We start from the raw sequence: 19,055 nt of genomic DNA, 5'->3' as shown, positions 1-19,055 counted from the left end.
CCTTTGCATTCGTTTCATTTCCGAGGCATTCCGTTACATTCCTATCCATTCCATTCCTTTCCATTCCATTCCCTACCATTCCCTACCACTCCATTCCAATCCCATCCATTCCACTCCGTTCCATTCCGTTCCATTGCATTGCATTGCATTGCATTGCATTGCATTCCATTCCATTCCATTCCATTCCATTCCATTCCATTCCATTCCATTCCATTCTCTTCAATTCCGTTCCGTTCAGTTCCGCTTATTTCCGTTACTTTCAATTTCGGCCCATTCCTTTCCATTCCATTCCTTTTCGTTCCGCTCTGTTCCCTTCCACTCATTTTCGTGCCATTCCGTTCCTTTTCAGTCCATTCCATTCCGTTCCATTCCTTTTCGTTCCGCTCCGTTCCCTTCTGTTCATTTCCATGCCTTTCCGTTGCGTTCCGTTCCATTTCATTCCATTCCATTCCATTTCATTCCTTTGCATTCGTTTCATTTCCGAGGCATTCCGTTACATTCCTATCCATTTCATTCCTTTCCATTCCATTCCCTACCATTCCCTACCATTCCATTCCAATCCCATCCATTCCACTCCGTTCCATTGCATTGCATTGCATTGCATTCCATTCCATTCATATCCATTCTTAACAATTCCGTTCCGTTTGGTTTCGTATATTTCCGTTCCATTCCATTCCATTCCATTCCATTCCATTCCATTCCATTCCATTCCATTCCATTCCATTCCATTCCATTCCTTTGCATTCCGTTGATTTCCGAGGCATTCCGTTTCATTCCTATCCATTCCATTCCATCCATTCAATACAATTCCTATCCATTCCATTCCATTCAATTCCATTCCATCCATTCCATTACATTCCATTCCAATCCAATCCATTCCACTCCAATGTATTCCACATATATCTATGACGATCCTATTCATTCCATTCCATTCCATTCCATTCCATTCCATTCCATTCCATTCCATTCCATTCCATTCCATTCCATTCCATTCCATTCCATTCCATTCCATTCCGTTCTGTGCCGTCCCATTCCATTGCTTTCCAGTCGACACCATTCCTTTCCAATCCAAGACACATCAGTCGGTGACTTTATTATTCATTGCATTTCATTCGATTCCATTCCATTCTTTTACGTTCCGTTCCCTTCACTACATCTCCATTGCGTTCCATAAATTTCGATTGCAATCTCATGATTTCAAATCTCTTCTTTTCCATTCCATTCCATTCCATTCCATTCCATTCCATTCCATTCCTTTCCATTCCGTTCCGATCCCTTCCATTAAATTGCTTTCCATTGCATTCCGTTCAATTCCATTCCATTCCGTACCATTCTATCCCAGTATAATCTTATATGTTCTGAAACATTCTCTTGAATTCCAATCTATTCCATTCGATTCCATTCCATTCGATTTCATTCCATTCCGTTCCATTCCATTCCATACCATTCCATTCCATTCCATTCCATTCCATTCCATTCCATTCCATTCCATTCTATTCCATTCCATTCCTCTCTTTACATTCAATTTCATTCCATTCGAAATTTTTGAATTATATTCTGCACGCTTCCATTCCATTCCATTGCATTCCATTCCATTCCATTCCATTCCATTCCATTCCATTCCATTCCATTCCATTCCATTCCATTCCATTCCATTCCTTTTCATTACATTCCATTCCTTTCCAGTCGACACCATTCTATTCCATTCCATTCCATTCCATTCCATTCCATTGCATTGCATTGCATTCCATTTCATTCCATTCCATTCCATTCCATTCCATTCCATTCCATTCCATTCCATTCCATTCCATTCCATTCCATTCCACTCCATTCCATTCCATTACAATAAATTCCATTCCTTTCCATTCCATACATTCCATTCCATTTCATTCCATTCCATTCCATTCCATTCCGTTCCGTTCCGTTCTGTTCCATTCCAATTCCATTCCATTCCATTCCCTCCGATCCCATTCGATTCCATTCCATTCCATTCCATGCCATTCCATTCCATTCCATTCCATTATATTCCATTCCTTTCCTTTCCAATACATTCCATTCCATTCCATTCCATTCCATTCCATTCCATTCCATTCCATCCATTCCATTCCCCATGAATGTATTTGTTCTGAACCATAATATCCCATTCTTGACGTTTTTTTCGTTTCCATTCCATTCCATTCCATTCCATTCCATTCCATTCCATTCCATTCCATTCCATTCCATTCCATTTCGTTTGTTTCCATTCCGTTGCATTCCATTCCATTCCATTCCATTCCATTCCATTCCATTCCATTCCATTCCATTCCATTCTATCCATTCCATTCCATTCCATTCTATCCATTCCATTCCATTATATTCCATTCCGTTCTCTTCAATTAAATTCCATTCCGTTCAATTCCATTCCATTCCATTCCATTCCTTTCCATCCCATTCCATTCCATTCCATTCCATTCCATTCCATTCCATTCCATTCCATTCCATTCTATCCATTCCATTCCATTCCATTCCATTCCATTCCATTCCATTCCGTTCTCTTCAATTAAATTCCATTCCGTTCAATTCCATTCCATTCCATTCCATTCCATTGCATTCCATTCCATTCCATTCCATTCCATTCCATTCCATTCCGTTCCATACCAATCCATTCCATTCCTCTCTTTACATTCAATTTCATTCCATTCGAAATTATTGAATTATATTCTGCACGCTTCCATTCCATTCCATTCCATTCCTTTTCATTAAATTCCATTCCTTTCCAGTCGACACCATTCTATTCCATTCCATTCCATTCCATTCCATTCCATTCCATTCCATTCCATTCCATTCCATTCCATTCCATTCCATTCGTATCCATTCTCTACAATTCCGTTCCGTTCAGTTCCGTATATTTGGGGTACTTTCTATTTCAGTCCATTCCATTCCATTCCATTCCATTCCATTCCATTCCATTCCATTCCATTCCATTCCTTTGCATTCCGTTGATTTCGGAGGCATTCAGTTACATTCCTATCCATTCCATCCATTCCATTCCATTCCATTCCATTCCATTCCATTCCAATCCAATCCATTCCAATCCATTCCAATCCAATGTATTCCACTTCTATCTGTGACGTACTTAGTCATTCCATTCCATTCCATTCCATTCCATTCCATTCCATTCCATTCCAATCCAATCCAATCCATTCCACTCCAATGTAATCCACTTCTATCTGTGACGTTCTTATTCATTCCATTCCATTCCATTCCATTCCATTCCATTCCATTCCCTTCTGTGCCGTCCCATTCCATTGCTCTCCAGTCGACACCATTCCTTACCAATCCAAGACACATCAGTCGGTGACTTTATAATTCATTGCATTTCATTCGATTCCGTTCCATTCTTTTCCGTTCCGTTCCCTTCACTACATTTACATTGCATTCCATAAATTTCGATTACAATCTCATGATTTCAAATCTCTTCTTTTCCATTCCATTCCATTCCATTCCATTCCATTCCATTCCATTCCATTCCATTCCATTCCATTCCATTCCATTCCATTCCATTCCATTCCATTCCGTTCTGTGCTGTCCCATTCCATTGCTTTCCAGTCGACACCATTCCTTTCCAATCCAAGACACATCAGTCGGTGGCTTTATAATTCATTGCATTTCATTCGATTCCATTCCATTCTTTTACGTTCCGTTCCCTTCACTACATTTCCATTGCATTCCATAAATTTCGATTAAAATCTCATGATTTCAAATCTCTTCTTTTCCATTCCATTCCATTCCATTCCATTCCATTCCATTCCATTCCATTCCAATCCAATCCAATCCATTCCATTCCATTCTACGTTTATGCATTAGGTTCTGAACCCTTCGATTTTCTGGCATTCCATTCCATTCCGTTTCTTTCCGTTCCATTGCAGTCCATTCCATTCCGTTCCGTTCCCTTCCATTAAATTGCTTTCCATTGCATTCCGTTCAATTCCATTCCATTCCGTTCCATTCTATCCCAGTATAATCTTATATGTTCTGAAACATTCTCTTGAATTCCAATCTATTCCATTCGATTCCATTCCATTCGATTTCATTCCATTCCGTTCCATTCCTTTCCATTCCATTCCATTCCGTTCCGTTCCATTCCATTCCTCTCTTTACATTCAATTTCATTCCATTCGAAATTTTTGAATTATATTCTGCACGCTTCCATTCCATTCCATTCCATTCCATTCCATCCATTCCATTCCCCATGAATGTATTGGTTCTGAACCATAATATCCAATTCTTACCGATTTTTTCATTTCCATTCCATTCCATTCCATTCCATTGCATTCCATTCCATTCCATTCCATTCCTTTCCTCTCCTTACATTCAATTTCATTCCATTCAAAATTTATGAATTATATTCTGCACACTTCGAGTCCATTCCATTCCATTCCATTCCATTCCATTCCATTCCATTCCATTCCATTCCATTCCATTCCATTCCATTCCTCTCTTTACATTTAATTTCATTCCATTCGAAATTTATGAATTATATTCTGCACGCTTGCATTCCATTCCATTCCATTCCATTCCATTCCATTCCATTCCATTCCATTCCATTCCATTCCGTTCCGTTCCGTACCATTCCATTCCATTCCATTCCATTGCTTTTAATTACATTCCATTCCTATCCAGTAGACACAATTCTATTCCATTCCATTCCATTCCATTCCATTCCATTCCATTCCATTCCATTCCATTCCATTCCATTCCATTCCATTCCATTCCATTCCATTCCATACCGTTCCATTCCATTCCATTCATATCCATTCTCTACAATTCCGATCTGTTCGGTTCCGTATATTCCCGTTACTTTCCATTCCATTCCATTCCATTCCATTCCTTTGCATTCCATTCCATTCATATCCATTCTCTACAATTACGTTCCGTTCGGTTCCGTATATTTCCGTTACTTTCCATTCCATTCCATTCCATTCCATTCCATTCCATTCCATTCCTTTGCATTCCGTTGATTTTCGGGGCATTCCGTTACATTCCTATCCATTCCATTCCATTCCATTCCAATCCAATCCATTCCACTCCAATGTAATCCACTTATATCTGTGACGTTCTTATTCATTCCATTCCATTCCATTGCATTCCATTCCTTTCCATTCCGTTCTGTGCCGTCCCATTCCATTGCTTTCCAGTCAACACCATTCCTTTCCATTCCAAGACACATCAGTATGTGACTTTCTAATTCATTGCATTTCATTCGATTCCATTCCATTCGTTTCCGTTCCGTTCCCTTCACTACATTTCCATTGATTTTCATAAATTTCGATTACACTCTCATGATTTCAAATCTGTTCTTTTCCATTCCATTCCATACCATTCCATTCCATTCCATTCCATTCCATTCCATTACAATAAATTCCATTCCTTTCCATTCCACACATTCCATTCCATTCAATTCCATTACAATAAATTCCATTCCATTCCGTTCCGTTCCGTTCCGTTCCGTTCCATTCCAATCCATTCCATTCCATTCCATTCCATTCCCTCCAATCCCATTCCATTCCATTCCATTCCATTCCATTCCATTCCATTCCATTCCATTCTATTTTATTCCATTCCTTTTCTTTCCAATACATTCCATTCCATTCCATTCCATTCCATTCCATTCCATTCCATTCCATTCCCCATGAATGTATTGGTTCTGAACCATAATATCCCATTCTTGCCGTTTTTTTCATTTCCATTCCATTCCATTCCATTCCATTCCATTCCATTCCATTCCATTCCATTCTATCCATTCCATTCCATTCCATTCCGTTCCCTTCAATTAAATTCCATTCCATTCCATTCAATTCCATTCCATTCCATACCATTCCATTCATTTCCATTCTCTTCAATTCCGTTCCGTTCAGTTCCGCTTATTTCCGTTACTTTCAATTTCGGCCCATTCCTTTCCATTCCATTCCTTTTCGTTCTGCTCTGTTCCCTTCCACTCATTTTCATGCCATTCCGTTCCTTTTCAGTCCATTCCATTCCGTTCCATTCCTGTTCGTTCCGCACTGTTCCCTTCTGTACATTTCCATGCCATTGCGTTGCGTTCCGTTCCATTTCATTCCATTCCATTCCATTTCATTCCTTTGCATTCGTTTCATTTCCGAGGCATTCCGTTACATTCCTATCCATTCCATTCCTTTCCATTCCATTCCCTACCATTCCCTACCACTCCATTCCAATCCCATCCATTCCACTCCGTTCCATTCCGTTCCATTGCATTGCATTGCATTGCATTGCATTGCATTCCATTCCATTCCATTCCATTCCATTCCATTCCATTCCATTCCATTCCATTCCATTCCATTCATATCCATTCTCTTCAATTCCGTTCTGTTCGGTTTCGTATATTTCCGTTCCATTCCATTTCATTTCATTCCATTCCATTCCATTCCATTCCATTCCATTCCATTCCATTCCGTTGATTTCCGAGGCATTCCGTTACATTCCTATCCATTCCATTCCATCCATTCAATTCCATTCCTATCCATTCCATTCCATTCCATTCAATTCCATTCCATCCATTCCATTACATTCCATTCCCATCCAATCCATTCCACTCCAATGTATTCCACTTCTATCTGTGACGTTCTTATTCATTCCATTCCATTCCATTCCATTCCATTCCATTCCATTCCATTCCATTCCATTCCATTCCATTCCGTTCTGTGCCGTCCCATTCCATTGCTTTCTAGTCGACAGCATTCCTTTCCAATCCAAGACACATCAGTCGGTGTCTTTATAATTCATTGCATTTCATTCGATTCCATTCCATTCTTTTCCGTTCCGTTCCCTTCACTACATTTCCATTGCATTCCATAAATTTTGATTACAATCTCATGATTTCAAATCTCTTCTTTTCCATTCCATTCCATTCCATTCCATTCCATTCCATTCCATTCCATTCCATTCCATTCCTTTCCATTCCATTCTATGTTTATGCTTTAGGTTCTGAACCCTTCGATTTTCTTGCATTACATTCCATTCCGTTTCTTTCCGTTCCATTCCAGTCCATTCCATTCCGTTCCGTTCCCTTCCATTAAATTGCTTTCCATTGCATTCCGTTCAATTCCATTCCATTCCGTTCCATTCTATCCCAGTATAATCTTATATGTTCTGAAACATACTCTTGAATTCCAATCTATTCCATTCGATTTCATTCCATTCCATTCCATTCCATTCCATTCCATTCCATTCCGTTCCATTCCATTCCATTCCATTCCATTCCATTCCATTCCATTCCATTCCATTCCACTCCACTCCATTCCATTCCATTCCATTCCATTCCATTCCATTCCATTCCATTCCATTCCATTCCATTCCATTCCATTCCATTCCATTCCATTCCATTCCATTCCTCTCTTTACATTCAATTTCATTCCATTCGAAATTTTTGAATTATATTCTGCACGCTTCCATTCCATTCCATTCCATTCCATCCATTCCATTCCCCATGAATGTATTGGTTCTGAACCATAATATCCCATTCTTGCCGCTTTTTTCGTTTCCATTCCATTCCATTCCATTCCATTCCATTCCATTCCATTCCATTCCATTCCATTCCATTCCATTCCATTCCATTCCATTCCTTTCCTCTCTTTACATTCAATTTCATTCCATTCAAAATTTATGAATTATATTCTGCACACTTCGAGTCCATTCCATTCCATTCCATTCCATTCCATTCCATTCCATTCCATTCCATTCCATTCCATTCCATTCCATTCCATTCCATTCCATACCGTTCCATTCCATTCCATTCATATCCATTCTCTACAATTCCGTTCTGTTCGGTTCTGTATCTTCCCGTTACTTTCCATTCCATTCCATTCCATTCAATTCCATTCCATTCCTTTGCATTCCATTCCATTCATATCCATTCAGTACAATTCCGTTCCGTTCGGGTCCGTATATTTCCGTTACTTTCCATTCCATTCCATTCCATTCCATTCCATTCCATTCCATTCCATTCCATTCCATTCCATTCCATTCCATTCCTTTGCATTCCTTTGATTTTCGAGGCATTCCGTTACATTCCTATCCATTCCATTCCATTCCATTCCATTCCAATCCAATCCATTCCACTCCAATGTAATCCACTTATATCTGTGACGTTCTTATTCATTCCATTCCATTCCATTGCATTCCATTCCTTTCCATTCCGTTCTGTGCCGTCCCATTCCATTGCTTTCCAGTCGACACCATTCCTTTCCATTCCAAGACACATCAGTATGTGACTGTCTAATTCATTGCATTTCATTCGATTCCATTCCATTCGTTTCCGTTCCGTTCCCTTCACCACATTTCCATTGATTTTCATAAATTTCGATTACACTCTCATGATTTCAAATCTGTTCTTTTCCATGCCATTCCATACCATTCCATTCCATTCCATTCCATTACAATAAATTCCATTCCTTTCCATTCCACACATTCCATTCCATTCCATTCCATTCCGTTCCGTTCCGTTCCGTTCCATTCCAACCTATTCCATTCCATTCCATTCCCTCCAATTCCATTCCATTCCATTCCATTCCATTCCATTCCATTCCATTCCATTCCATTCCATTCCATTCCATTCCAACCATTCCATTTCATTCCATTCCGTTCCCTTCAATTAAATTCCATTCCATTCCATTCCATTCCATTCCATTCCATTCCATTCCATTCCATTCCATTCCATTCCATTCCATTCCATTCCATTCCATTCCATTCCTTTTCTCTCCGCTCTGTTCCCTTCCGTTCATTTCCGTGCCATTCCGTTCCGTTTCATTCCATTCCATTCCATTCCATTCGATTTCATTCCATTCCATTCCATTCCATTCCATTCCGTTCCATTCCATTCCATTCCATTCCATTCCATTCCATTCCATTCCATTCCATTCCATTCCATTCCATTCCACTCCACTCCATTCCATTCCATTCCATTCCATTCCATTCCATTCCATTCCATTCCATTCCATTCCATTCCATTCCATTCCATTCCATTCCTCTCTTTACATTCAATTTCATTCCATTCGAAATTTTTGAATTATATTCTGCACGCTTCCATTCCATTCCATTCCATTCCATCCATTCCATTCCCCATGAATGTATTGATTCTGAACCATAATATCCCATTCTTGCCGCTTTTTTCGTTTCCATTCCATTCCATTCCATTCCATTCCATTCCATTCCATTCCATTCCATTCCATTCCTTTCCTCTCTTTACATTCAATTTCATTCCATTCAAAATTTATGAATTATATTCTGCACACTTCGAGTCCATTCCATTCCATTCCATTCCATTCCATTCCATTCCATTCCATTCCATTCCATACCGTTCCATTCCATTCCATTCATATCCATTCTCTACAATTCCGTTCTGTTCGGTTCTGTATCTTCCCGTTACTTTCCATTCCATTCCATTCCATTCAATTCCATTCCATTCCTTTGCATTCCATTCCATTCATATCCATTCTGTACAATTCCGTTCCGTTCGGGTCCGTATATTTCCGTTACTTTCCATTCCATTCCATTCCATTCCATTCCATTCCATTCCATTCCATTCCATTCCATTCCATTCCATTCCATTCCTTTGCATTCCTTTGATTTTCGAGGCATTCCGTTACATTCCTATCCATTCCATTCCATTCCATTCCATTCCATTCCATTCCATTCCATTCCATTCCAATCCAATCCATTCCACTCCAATGTAATCCACTTATATCTGTGACGTTCTTATTCATTCCATTCCATTCCATTGCATTCCATTCCTTTCCATTCCGTTCTGTGCCGTCCCATTCCATTGCTTTCCAGTCGACACCATTCCTTTCCATTCCAAGACACATCAGTATGTGACTTTCTAATTCATTGCATTTCATTCGATTCCATTCCATTCGTTTCCGTTCCGTTCCCTTCACTACATTTCCATTGATTTTCATAAATTTCGATTACACTCTCATGATTTCAAATCTGTTCTTTTCCATGCCATTCCATACCATTCCATTCCATTCCATTCCATTACAATAAATTCCATTCCTTTCCATTCCACACATTCCATTCCATTCCATTCCATTCCGTTCCGTTCCGTTCCGTTCCATTCCAACCTATTCCATTCCATTCCATTCCCTCCAATTCCATTCCATTCCATTCCATTCCATTCCATTCCATTCCATTCCATTCCATTCCATTCCATTCCAACCATTCCATTTCATTCCATTCCGTTCCCTTCAATTAAATTCCATTCCATTCCATTCCATTCCATTCCATTCCATTCCATTCCATTCCATTCCATTCCATTCCATTCCATTCCATTCCATTCCATTCCATTCCATTCCATTCCATTCCATTCCAATAAATTACATTCCTTTCCATTCCATACATTCCATTCCATTCCATTCCATTCCATTCCATTCCATTCCATTCCATTCCATTCCATTCCATTCCATTCCATCCATTCCATTTCCCATGAATGTATTGGTTCTGAACCATAATATCCCATTCTTGCCGTTTTTTTCTTTTCCATTCCATTCCATTCCATTCCATTCCATTCCATTCCATTCCATTCCATTCCATTTCGTTTGTTTCCATTCCGTTCCATTCCATTCCATTCCATTCCATTCCATTCCATTCCATTCCATTCCATTCCATTCCATTCCATTCTATCCATTCCATTCCATTCCATTCCATTCCATTCCATTCCATTCCGTTCCCTTTAATTAAATTCCATTCCGTTCCATTCCATTCCATTCCATTCCATTCCATTCCATTCCATTCCATTCCATTCCATTCCATTCCATTCCATTCCATTCCATTCTATTTCGTATGTTACCATTCCGTTCCATTCCATTCTATCCATTCCATTCCATTCCATTCCATTCCATTCCATTCCATTCCATTCCATTCCATTCCTTTTCTCTCCGCTCTGTTCCCTTCCGTTCATTTCCGTGCCATTCCGTTCCGTTTCATTCCATTCCATTCCATTCCATTCCATTCCATTCCATTCCATTCCATTCCATTCCATTCCATTCCATTCCATTCCATTCCATCCCATCCCATTCCATTCCATTCCATTCCATTCTATTATATGTTTATGTATTAGAATTTGAACCCTTCGTATTTCTTCCATTCTATTCCATTCCATTACCATTCCATTCCATTCCGTTTGGTTCCATTCCATTCCAATACATTCCATTCCGTTCCGTTCCATTCACTACAATTCCATTCCATAACTTTCGGTTACGCTCTCAAGATTTGAAATCTGTCCTTTTCCATTCCATTCCATTCCATTCCATCCATTCCATTCCCATGAATGTATTAGCTTCTGAACCATAATATCCCATTCCTTGCCGTTTATTTCCATTGCATTGCATTGCATTCCATTCCATTCCATTCCATTCCATTCCATTCCATTCCATTCCGTTCCGTTCCGTTCCTTTCCGTTCCATTCCATTGTGTTGATTTCCGTTCCCTTCCGTTCCATTCCCTCCCATCCCATCCCATTCCATTCCATTCCTTTCCATTCCATTCCAACCCAATCCATTCCACTCAAATGTATCTCGCATATATCTATGACGTTCTTATTCATTCCATTCCTTTCCATTCCATTCCATTCTATTCCGTTCCGTTCCGTTCCATTCCATTCCGTTCCATTCCTTTCCATTCCATTCTATGTTTATCTATTACCTTCTGAAAACTTCGATTTTCTTAAATTCCATTCCATTCCATTCCGTTTGTGTCCGTTCCATTCCATTCCATTCCTTTCCGTTCCCTTCCATTAAATTCCTTTATAGTCCATTACGTTCCATTCCATTCCTTTTCGTTCCATTCCATTCTTTACATTCAATTTTATTCCATTCAAAATTTATCAATTAGCTTCTGCAGCCTTCGATTCCATTCCACTCCATTCCATTCCATTCCATTCCATTCCATTCCATTCCATTCCATTCCATTCCATTCCATCCTTTATTTTCCATCCATTCCATTCCATTCCATTCCATTCCATTCCATTCCATTCCATTCCATTCCATTCCATTCCATTCCATTCCATTCCATTCCATTCCATTCCATTCCATTCCATGCATTTCCATTCTCTTCAATTCCGTTCCATTCGGTTCCACTAATTTCCGTTACTTTCCATTTTGGTCCATTCCATTCCATTCCATTCCATTCCATTCCCTCCAATCCCATTCCATTCCATTCCATTCCATGCCATTCCATTCCATTCCATTCCATTCCATTCTATCCATTCCATTCTATTCCATTCCATTCCGTTCTCTTCAATTAAATTCCATTCCGTTCTCTTCAATTAAATTCCATTCCGTTCAATTCCATTCCATTCCATTCCATTCCATTCCATTCCATTCCATTCCATTCCATTCCATTCCATTCCATTCCATTCCATTCCATACCAATCCATTCCATTCCTCTCTTTACATTCAATTTTATTCCATTCGAAATTTTTGCATTATATTCTGCACGCTTCCATTCCATTCCATTCCATTCCTTTTCATTACATTCCATTTCTTTCCAGTCGACACCATTCTATTCCATTCCATTCCATTCATATCCATTCTCTACAATTCCGTTCAGTTCAGTTCCGTATATTTGGGGTACTTTCTATTTCAGTCTATTCCATTCCATTCCATTCCATTCCATTCCATTCCAATCCAATCCATTCCACTCCAATGTATTCCACTTCTATCTGTGACGTTCTTATTAATTCCATTCCATTCCATTCCATTCCATTCCATTCCATTCCGTTCTGTGCGGTCCCATTCCATTGCTCTCCAGTCGACACCATTCCTTTCCAATCCAAGACACATCAGTCGGTGACTTTATAATTCATTGCATTTCATTCGATTCCGTTCCATTCTTTTCCGTTCCGTTCCCTTCACTACATTAACATTGCATTCCATAAATTTCGATTACAATCTCATGATTTCAAATCTCTTCTTTTCCATTCCATTCCATTCCATTCCATTCCGTTCTGTGCTGTCCCATTCCATTGCTTTCCAGTCGACACCATTCCTTTCCAATCCAAGACACATCAGTCGGTGGCTTTATAATTCATTGCATTTCATTCGATTCCATTCCATTCTTTTACGTTCCGTTCCCTTCACTACATTTCCATTGCATTCCATAAATTTCGATTACAATCTCATGATTTCAAATCTCTTCTTTTCCATTCCATTCCATTCCATTCCATTCCATTCCATTCCATTCCATTCCATTCCAATCCAATCCAATCCATTCCATTCCATTCTATGTTTATGTATTATGTTCTGAACCCTTCGATTTTCTGGCATTCCATTCCATTCCGTTTCTTTCCGTTCCATTCCAGTCCATTCCATTCCGTTCCGTTCCCTTCCATTAAATTGCTTTCCATTGCATTCCGTTCAATTCCATTCCATTCCGTTCCATTCTATCCCAGTAGAATCTTATATGTTCTGAAACATTCTCTTGAATTCCAATCTATTCCATTCGATTCCATTCCATTCGATTTCATTCCATTCCGTTCCATTCCTTTCCATTCCATTCCATTCCGTTCCGTTCCATTCCATTCCTCTCTTTACATTCAATTTCATTCCATTCGAAATTTTTGAATTATATTCTGCACGCTTCCATTCCATTCCATTCCATTCCATTCCATTCCATCCATTCCATTCCCGATGAATGTATTGGTTCTGAACCATAATATCCAATTCTTGCCGATTTTTTCATTTCCATTCCATTCCATTCCATTCCATTCCATTCCATTCCATTCCATTCCATTCCATTCCATTCCATTCCATTCCATTCCTTTCCTCTCTTTACATTCAATTTCATTCCATTCAAAATTTATGAATTATATTCTGCACACTTCGAGTCCATTCCATTCCATTCCATTCCATTCCATTCCATTCCATTCCATTCCATTCCATTCCATTCCATTCCTCTCTTTACATTTAATTTCATTCCATTCGATATTTATGAATTATATTCTGCACGATTGCATTCCATTCCATTCCATTCCATTCCATTCCATTCCATTCCATTCCATTCCATTCCATTCCATTCCGTTCCGTACCATTCCATTCCATTCCATTCCATTCCATTCCTTTTCATTACATTCCATTCCTATCCAGTAGACACTATTCTATTCCATTCCATTCAATTCCATTCCATTCCATTCCATTCCATACCGTTCCATTCCATTCCATTCATATCCATTCTCTACAATTCCGTTCTGTTCGGTTCCGTATATTCCCGTTACTTTCCATTCCATTCCATTCCATTCCATTCCATTCCATTCCATTCCATTCCTTTGCATTCCATTCCATTCATATCCATTCTCTACAATTACGTTCCGTTCGGTTCCGTATATTTCCGTTACTTTTCATTCCATTCCATTCCATTCCATTCCATTCCATTCCATTCCATTCCATTCCATTCCATTCCATTCCATTCCATTCCTTTGCATTCCGTTGATTTACGAGGCATTCCGTTACATTCCTATCCATTCCATTCCATTCCATTCCAATCCAATCCATTCCACTCCAATGTAATCCACTTATATCTGTGACGTTCTTATTCATTCCATTCCATTCCATTGCATTCCATTCCTTTCCATTCCGTTCTGTGCTGTCCCATTCCATTGCTTTCCAGTCGACACCATTCCTTTCCATTCCAAGACACATCAGTATGTGACTTTCTAATTCATTGCATTTCATTCGATTCCATTCCATTCGTTTCCGTTCCGTTCCCTTCACTACATTTCCATTGATTTTCATAAATTTCGATTACACTCTCATGATTTCAAATCTGTTCTTTTCCATGCCATTCCATACCATTCCATTCCATTCCATTCCATTACAATAAATTCCATTCCTTTCCATTCCACACATTCCATTCCATTCCATTCCATTCCGTTCCGTTCCGTTCCGTTCCATTCCAACCTATTCCATTCCATTCCATTCCCTCCAATTCCATTCCATTCCATTCCATTCCATTCCATTCCATTCCATTCCATTCCATTCCATTCCATTCCAACCATTCCATTTCATTCCATTCCGTTCCCTTCAATTAAATTCCATTCCATTCCATTCCATTCCATTCCATTCCATTCCATTCCATTCCATTCCATTCCATTCCATTCCATTCCATTCCATTCCATTCCATTCCAATAAATTACATTCCTTTCCATTCCATACATTCCATTCCATTCCATTCCATTCCATTCCATTCCATTCCATTCCATTCCATTCCATTCCATTCCATCCATTCCATTTCCCATGAATGTATTGGTTCTGAACCATAATATCCCATTCTTGCCGTTTTTTTCTTTTCCATTCCATTCCATTCCATTCCATTCCATTCCATTCCATTCCATTCCATTCCATTCCATTCCATTCCATTCCATTTCGTTTGTTTCCATTCCGTTCCATTCCATTCCATTCCATTCCATTCCATTCCATTCCATTCCATTCCATTCCATTCCATTCCATTCCATTCTATCCATTCCATTCCATTCCATTCCATTCCATTCCATTCCATTCCATTCCATTCCATTCCATTCCGTTCCCTTTAATTAAATTCCATTCCGTTCCATTCCATTCCATTCCATTCCATTCCATTCCATTCCATTCCATTCCATTCCATTCCATTCTATTTCGTATGTTACCATTCCGTTCCATTCCATTCTATCCATTCCATTCCATTCCATTCCATTCCATTCCATTCCATTCCATTCCATTCCATTCCTTTTCTCTCCGCTCTGTTCCCTTCCGTTCATTTCCGTGCCATTCCGTTCCGTTTCATTCCATTCCATTCCATTCCATTCCATTCCATTCCATTCCATTCCATTCCATTCCATTCCATTCCATCCCATCCCATTCCATTCCATTCCATTCCATTCTATTATATGTTTATGTATTAGAATTTGAACCCTTCGTATTTCTTCCATTCTATTCCATTCCATTACCATTCCATTCCATTCCGTTTGGTTCCATTCCATTCCAATACATTCCATTCCGTTCCGTTCCATTCACTACAATTCCATTCCATAACTTTCGGTTACGCTCTCAAGATTTCAAATCTGTCCTTTTCCATTCCATTCCATTCCATTCCATCCATTCCATTCCCATGAATGTATTAGCTTCTGAACCATAATATCCCATTCCTTGCCGTTTATTTCCATTGCATTGCATTGCATTGCATTCCATTCCATTCCATTCCATTCCATTCCATTCCATTCCGTTCCGTTCCGTTCCTTTCCGTTCCATTCCATTGTGTTGATTTCCGTTCCCTTCCGTTCCATTCCCTCCCATCCCATCCCATTCCATTCCATTCCTTTCCATTCCATTCCAACCCAATCCATTCCACTCAAATGTATCTCGCATATATCTATGACGTTCTTATTCATTCCATTCCTTTCCATTCCATTCCATTCTATTCCGTTCCGTTCCGTTCCATTCCATTCCGTTCCATTCCTTTCCATTCCATTCTATGTTTATCTATTACCTTCTGAAAACTTCGATTTTCTTAAATTCCATTCCATTCCATTCCGTTTGTGTCCGTTCCATTCCATTCCATTCCTTTCCGTTCCCTTCCATTAAATTCCTTTATAGTCCATTACGTTCCATTCCATTCCTTTTCGTTCCATTCCATTCTTTACATTCAATTTTATTCCATTCAAAATTTATCAATTAGCTTCTGCAGCCTTCGATTCCATTCCATTCCATTCCATTCCATTCCATTCCATTCCATTCCATTCCATTCCATCCTTTATTTTCCATCCATTCCGTTCGGTTCCGTTCCATTCCATTCCATTCCATTCCATTCCATTCCATTCCATTCCATTCCATTCCATTCCATTCCATTCCATTCCATTCCATTCCATTCCATTCCATTCCATTCCATTCCATTCCATGCATTTCCATTCTCTTCAATTCCGTTCCATTCGGTTCCACTAATTTCCGTTACTTTCCATTTTGGTCCATTCCATTCCATTCCATTCCATTCCATTCCATTCCATTCCCTCCAATCCCATTCCATTCCATTCCATTCCATGCCATTCCATTCCATTCCATTCCATTCCATTCCATTCTATCCATTCCATTCTATTCCATTCCATTCCGTTCTCTTCAATTAAATTCCATTCCGTTCTCTTCAATTAAATTCCATTCCGTTCAATTCCATTCCATTCCATTCCATTCCATTCCATTCCATTCCATTCCATTCCATTCCATTCCATTCCATTCCATACCAATCCATTCCATTCCTCTCTTTACATTCAATTTTATTCCATTCGAAATTTTTGCATTATATTCTGCACGCTTCCATTCCATTCCATTCCATTCCTTTTCATTACATTCCATTTCTTTCCAGTCGACACCATTCTATTCCATTCCATTCCATTCATATCCATTCTCTACAATTCCGTTCAGTTCAGTTCCGTATATTTGGGGTACTTTCTATTTCAGTCTATTCCATTCCATTCCATTCCATTCCATTCCATTCCAATCCAATCCATTCCACTCCAATGTATTCCACTTCTATCTGTGACGTTCTTATTAATTCCATTCCATTCCATTCCATTCCATTCCATTCCATTCCGTTCTGTGCGGTCCCATTCCATTGCTCTCCAGTCGACACCATTCCTTTCCAATCCAAGACACATCAGTCGGTGACTTTATAATTCATTGCATTTCATTCGATTCCGTTCCATTCTTTTCCGTTCCGTTCCCTTCACTACATTAACATTGCATTCCATAAATTTCGATTACAATCTCATGATTTCAAATCTCTTCTTTTCCATTCCATTCCATTCCATTCCATTCCGTTCTGTGCTGTCCCATTCCATTGCTTTCCAGTCGACACCATTCCTTTCCAATCCAAGACACATCAGTCGGTGGCTTTATAATTCATTGCATTTCATTCGATTCCATTCCATTCTTTTACGTTCCGTTCCCTTCACTACATTTCCATTGCATTCCATAAATTTCGATTACAATCTCATGATTTCAAATCTCTTCTTTTCCATTCCATTCCATTCCATTCCATTCCATTCCATTCCATTCCATTCCATTCCATTCCATTCCAATCCAATCCAATCCATTCCATTCCATTCTATGTTTATGTATTATGTTCTGAACCCTTCGATTTTCTGGCATTCCATTCCATTCCGTTTCTTTCCGTTCCATTCCAGTCCATTCCATTCCGTTCCGTTCCCTTCCATTAAATTGCTTTCCATTGCATTCCGTTCAATTCCATTCCATTCCGTTCCATTCTATCCCAGTAGAATCTTATATGTTCTGAAACATTCTCTTGAATTCCAATCTATTCCATTCGATTCCATTCCATTCGATTTCATTCCATTCCGTTCCATTCCTTTCCATTCCATTCCATTCCGTTCCGTTCCATTCCATTCCTCTCTTTACATTCAATTTCATTCCATTCGAAATTTTTGAATTATATTCTGCACGCTTCCATTCCATTCCATTCCATTCCATTCCATTCCATTCCATTCCATTCCATTCCATTCCATTCCATCCATTCCATTCCCGATGAATGTATTGGTTCTGAACCATAATATCCAATTCTTGCCGATTTTTTCATTTCCATTCCATTCCATTCCATTCCATTCCATTCCATTCCATTCCATTCCATTCCATTCCATTCCATTCCATTCCATGCATTTCCATTCTCTTCAATTCCGTTCCATTCGGTTCCACTAATTTCCGTTACTTTCCATTTTGGTCCATTCCATTCCATTCCATTCCATTCCATTCCCTCCAATCCCATTCCATTCCATTCCATTCCATTCCATGCCATTCCATTCCATTCCATTCCATTCCATTCTATCCATTCCATTCTATTCCATTCCATTCCGTTCTCTTCAATTAAATTCCATTCCGTTCTCTTCAATTAAATTCCATTCCGTTCAATTCCATTCCATTCCATTCCATTCCATTCCATTCCATTCCATTCCATTCCATTCCATTCCATTCCATTCCATTCCATTCCATTCCATTCCATTCCATACCAATCCATTCCAT

Source organism: Sturnus vulgaris, chromosome 4, assembly GCF_052056855.1.
Source record: "Sturnus vulgaris isolate bStuVul1 chromosome 4, bStuVul1.hap1, whole genome shotgun sequence".
Lineage (NCBI taxonomy): Eukaryota > Metazoa > Chordata > Aves > Passeriformes > Sturnidae > Sturnus > Sturnus vulgaris.
The sequence above is the reverse complement of the archived record's forward strand: the minus strand, read 5'-3'. Positions refer to the sequence as shown.